Consider the following 6,015-nt stretch of genomic DNA (forward strand, 5'->3'; position numbering starts at 1 on the left):
TCAATCATTATTTCACGATCAGTATATATCAAAGCGCACGGACTCCCAGTTTTGTAAGGGGATATGGCAGACCGATTTTGCCTGAATTAAACAAAAATACCCGAATCTGGACAGCATTACTAGTATTACCAAACAACTATATATGGGATTGAAAACTAATTACTGCACATGTTTACATGGATGACAACTAATCGTGTGGGTAGAATAATAATAATATAAAAAAACCCAGGGTGAAAAGGTTTTATGGCAGTTCATTTTGGCCTGATATCTCTATTGTTTTTTCCCCCTACCCCATATCTCGTACACTTATGATCATATATATGACATCACATTTGTGAACAATTTATATAAAAGTTAAAATTAGTTTTGTTTAACGACACCACTAGAGCACATCGATTAATTAATTATCGGCTACTGGATGTCACATAGTATTCAGAAAAAAAGAGATAACTGTCTTAATTTTTCCATTAGTAGCAAGGACTCTTTTGTTATACACCATCCCACAGACAGGGCGACCTTTGACACAGACAGGGCAACACCAGATGTAGGGTACTGGTTGGGATACGGTAAAACCCCGTTAGGTCAGTCGAGGATATTCGATCCTACGACCCACGCACATCAGGCGGACTTTATATAAAAAGATGCCATCTGTTCTATGAAAGGAATAGCCTTTGTGGCCATCGTGGGTTTCTTCTCTGTTGTGTAGGGCGGGTTGTAGTTCGGTGACAGTCCTCGGTGGACTCTGTTCTGTTGACCGGCCTCGGTGGCGTCGTGGTAGGCCATCGGTCTACAGGCTGGTAGGTACTGGGTTCGGATCCCAGTGGAGGCATGGGATTTTTAATCCAGATACCGACTCCAAACCCTGAGTGAGTGCTCCGCAAGGCTCAATGGGTAGGTGTAAACCACTTGCACCGACCAGTGATCCATAACTGGTTCAACAAAGGCCATGGTTTGTGCGATCCTGCCTGTGGGAAGCGCAAATAAAAGATCCCTTGCTGCTAATTGGAAGAGTAGCCCATGTAGTGGCGACAGCGGGTTTCCTCTCAAAATCTGTGTGGTCCTTAACCATATGTCTGACGCCATATAACCGTAAATAAAACATTTCTTTCTTTCTTTCTGTTCTGTTGTTAAACCATCATTTCTATTCATTTCAATGAAGGCTTAGTGTCCGTGCAACCGTAGAAATATTTATTTTGTTTAGAAACACAAATGCAATATCTTAAAGATTACCTTTGTTTTTATAAGCACTGTCTGACATTTCTGACAGGTACTACCTTCAAAGGCAAATTGTTGTTACAAGTTAAATAATAATTTTATATCCCAAGTCGTTTTTGATATGCCGCCTATTGTCTCAACATAACCCCAATAACAACCTTGACTTGTCACAACAGAACATAATATAACGGAACCGAACAGAACTTTACTTCAGACAGGTACATAAAACATCCAGGTTTTAAGTGCAGATGCCATTTTGATATTTTTATCTACACAGAGCGACACTCACTATCGTATCGTCTTCGCAACATTTGACGTCTGCTGGCAATACACACTAGTAGACCTATAATTACATCTTTAATGACAATTTTGTTTTGCGTACCGGCCTCGGCGGTGTCGTGGTTAAGCCGTCGGACATAAGGCTGGTAGGTACAGGGTCCGCAACCCGGTACCGGCTCCCATCCAGATCGAGTTTTAACGACGCAATGGATAGGTGTAAGACCACTACACCCTCTTCTCTCTCACTAATAACTAACCCACTGGCCTGGACAGACAGCCCAGATAGCTGAAGTGTGTGCCCAGGACATCGTGCTTGAACCTTAATTGGATATTAGCACGAAAACAAGTTGAAATGAAAAATGTTTTGCGTACACTACTAGCACTCATTTCTGAATTATCGATATTTTCCTTGGTTGTCGTAATATCAATAGAAGCCCAAGACAGTAGCGTGGTGTGATTGTTTAGCGCACGGTTGGAGTTCCTTTTAGTTTTAACAAGATTTATTCAACAACACTCAGACACATTGCTTAGTATGTAAGTTTTGACAAGATTTATTCAACAGCACTTGAATATGCACCTATTTCTCGTTCCAGACAGTGCACCACGACTGGTATATCAAAGGCCGTGGTATGTATTACCCAAGTGAAAAAAATAAATATTTAGCAGAGCGTGGTTTCGATCCACGGACCTCTGGGTTATGGGCCCAGCACGCTTCCACTGCGCCACTCTGCTTGACGTGAAATACCAAGACAAATCGATAACATATTGATGAATTTTCTGATGCAATAATTTTCATTCTCTTTAATAACATTCGCTATATTTCGCTTTTGTTCGGAAATACAGCAGTTTTCTTGTAGAACTTAGAAAGAGTATCTTTAAGAACATGTGTTAGCGAATAGGAAGGAAGGAAATGTTTTATTTAACGACGCACTCAACACAGTTAATTTACGGTTATATGGCGTCGGACATATGGTTAAGGACCACACAGATATTGAGAGAGGAAACCCGCTGTCGCCACTTTATGGGCTACTCTTTTCGATTAGCAGCAAGGGATCTTTTATATGCACCATCCCACAGACATGATAACACATACCACGGCCTTTGATGTATGAGTCGTGGTGCACTGGCTGGAGCGAGAAATAGCTCGAAAGGCCCACCGACGGGGGTCGATGCTAAACAAGAGAACAATGCAACAACATGATTAACACACGTGATATGAACGGACATTAAAGGGACTAACTCGAGTTTATTGTCATTGTAACGTCTAGACATACGAAACATTTTGATGACTAAAATTACTTACTAATGATTTGTTTTGTTGAGTATATCAGTGTCTGCATAAACAATATGTTTGTTGTTGTCCTAATGTTTGTAGTAGCCCAATCTAATTAAAATTAACTCCACTATTACATGTGGATCTAACAGCAGCCCGTTGGAGCTCATGTCCAGTTGACCTTTCATTCGACCAATCAAAACCTTACTTGCAAAATCATACCAGTGATTTAAAAAGAATTTGAAAACATTCGGGATTATGCCGAGGGTATACGAAATGATTCGGGTGAATTACGAGATATGCCGGAAACTAATTTCAATATAAAATTTCATATAAAATTAGTTTCAAGACGGAAAAAAACCGTGATGGTATAGCCATAAAATCTGTTTATACTAGTATACAATCCAGAGTTTATTACTGCACTCCACCCCCCCTGTTTTTTTAATGTTGAAATAGAGCAACAAGTTCGCCTATTACATAAATAGTCTCGCCCGATATTTTTAGAAATTGTATACTCCCGAATAACGCTATAAAAGGCGAAGTGTAATTGGTCGATATTTGAATTGTTATTTATAGATGATATGTCCCCTGGACATGGGAGTCCACGCAGTGCAGTTAGATCTACTAGGGTAGACCCAGTAGAGCTAATTTTAATCAGATTGGTAGTAGCCCAGACAAGATTTTACCTCTTAATAATTTCGTACGTACGTACGTACCACATGTAATGTTAGTAGCCAAAACCAATCTGTCAATCGGAAATATCTTACAATGGCTGCAAACTTAGAACAGTCCCTTTAACATAGAATATCTGTAGTTAACACTGGACATCGGGTACGTAATAAAAATAGCTCAAAAGGGAGAAGAAACATCGATTCATAGGCACAGCTAGAGCCCCTCCCCCAATAATATTGAAATAGCATTTTTTTAAATTTTACGGAGAGCATACCCCCGAACCCCCTAAAAACTTTTCTTTGCACCCTCGATCTAAGTCAGCCTGCCAGTGCCTGATGTACATGTTTACAACTGAATAAATAATGGTAGTCACCTTATTACTATGTGTTATAAATGCCCGGATGCGTCGGTTAACGCACTTTTTGTTTTAATGTAGTATAAATCCATATTCCTAGAGTAGAGGAAATATCCTTTTTGAGGTGGGGATGTGTGACGGTACATGCTCTTAATTTCTTTTCGCCTGTGGCGATATTAATTGTTTTAGAGGGCCGTGTGCAGTTCCAATATGCACTTAGTCCAGGTGGGTACCTTGTTACGTAATACCTTCGCGCGACCATGCATCCCAGTATGCACTTAGTGCAGGTGTGGAGGCCATGTGGCCAGTAGTTACGTAATACCTCCGCGCGACCATGGAATCTCTAGCGAACTGGCGACAGTAAGTCTGACCATAAGAAAAATATGCCGGTATGGTCGCTGTGGAAATATCACTTGATAGTGGGAGGGCCGCGATGTACACCCAGGCGATATTCGGTTTTATGATAAATAGCTAGGGTTTTAGAGATATCAGGGAGAAACATAGGAAGGCTTCCAGGGGGAACGTTAGTCCGTCCGGACTGATAAATATTATTTCTGCTCTGTATATAACCTTGATGTGATTGATGTGACTTTAAATATTTTAATACTGTATTATACCAATATTAATTAGACGGTGCTGCCGGTCATCTGACGCAGTAAACTGTAGGCTCACTGATCTAATATATAAAAAAGCTTAACCAGTCATCCTAGAGGACCTAGGTAAACTATAGGTTATTGTCTTTATTGTGATAGGTACCAGTATTAATTCTGTGTTACAAGGTTACTGAATGAGTAGTTAAGGGTTAATTAAAAATTAACCAGTTAGGAATAGAGGTGTAATTCCTTTATTAATTAAGTTCCCCTGGAAGCGTTTCTCAATTATCACACGTGTGGGTGTTGTGTCACGGTGAAGTGATTAGCATATTGTGTAAACTAGACACCTAGAGATTAACTAATTAAGTGATCAGTTCTGGGTTGTTATTATTTGTTGTTGTTAATTAACTACTGCGGCTGTACATTTGTCAGCGTAGGTTAATACAGATTCCAAAGTGTATTGTGTTTTTGTTGTGTTTTCTAGTGAACTAAACGTGCTATAATAATATATACTTTATATAAGATCTTATCTCTGATCATACCTAGACGAGCCACACTAGGGTATAACCGCCCGTTACAGAGAGATCTAATAGATATACAGTTAGGAGAGATATTTGGATAATCGTGTTTCATTCAGTTACGGGTATTATAGGATCCCGTGACAGGAGTGAAAATTGGGGCGCTCGTCCCGGATCTGAAACGGGACATGCATATTTAAAAAAGTATTGTTTGTAAATGGGGGCTTTATAAATTATTTTTACAAATAACTAGAAGTAGCAACGTTGTTCACTAGAAAATTAATTAATAATAAGTGTGTCATATCTAAACATGGATAAGAATTTGCTGGATAGGCATACGCTCAGTGTAGTGGAGATTAAGCGAGCACGTAAGGCCGAGTTAGTTGAAATCGCGAGTGAGCGGGAAATTGATTTAACATCAGCTAAAACATTAGGAGATATAAGGACAATTATTATCCAGGAAGTTTTTGGTGATAGTCCTGTTATGGAAGAAAGTGAGATTGTTCCAGAGATAGAGATAAATGACAGTATGGAACAACAGTTAGCTTTTAAAAAGCTTGAGTACGAAAGAGAAGAACGTGCATTAGATAGAGAGAGAGAGAGAGAGAGAGAGAGAGAGAGAGAGAGAGAGAGAGAGAGAGAGAGAGAGAGAGAGAGAGAGAGAGAGAGAGAGAGAGAGAGAGAGAGGAGGGATAGAGAGAAAGAAGATAGAGATAGAGAAGATAGAGATAGAGATAGAGAAAAGGAAGATAGAGAGAGAGAGAGAGAGAGAGAGAGAGAGAGAGAGAGAGAGAGAGAGAGAGAGAGAGAGAGAGAGAGAGAAGATAGAGATAGAGAAGAGAGAGAGATAGAGATAGAGAGAGAGAGAGAAGAGAGAGATAGGGATAGAGAATTCCAGTTAGCAAAATTAAAAGTGGAACATGACTTAAAGTTGAATACTGAAGAAGTTAGACGGGAAGCCGGAAATGGGTTTAACATGTCGGAGGCTTATAGATCAGTGCCTGTATTTGACGAACAGGAGGTAGATATGTTCTTCCAACTTTTTGAACGGGCCGCTAAGCAGCTAAATTGGCCGCAGTCTAAGTGGACATTGTTAGCCGTGTCTAAGTT

General features: G+C 39.9%; 1 non-coding gene across 1 annotated transcript; it reads right to left on the bottom strand.

Moving 5' to 3' along the window:
• Positions 1-2,154: 2,154 nt before the first annotated feature.
• Positions 2,155-2,226, bottom strand: Trnam-cau. Its single transcript has one exon. It is a non-coding gene; the product is annotated as a tRNA-Met (tRNA).
• Between the last annotated feature and the right edge of the window lie 3,789 nt (positions 2,227-6,015).

Source organism: Gigantopelta aegis, chromosome 2 (genome assembly GCF_016097555.1).
Source record: "Gigantopelta aegis isolate Gae_Host chromosome 2, Gae_host_genome, whole genome shotgun sequence".
In the NCBI taxonomy this organism is placed as follows: Eukaryota; Metazoa; Mollusca; class Gastropoda; order Neomphalida; family Peltospiridae; genus Gigantopelta; species Gigantopelta aegis.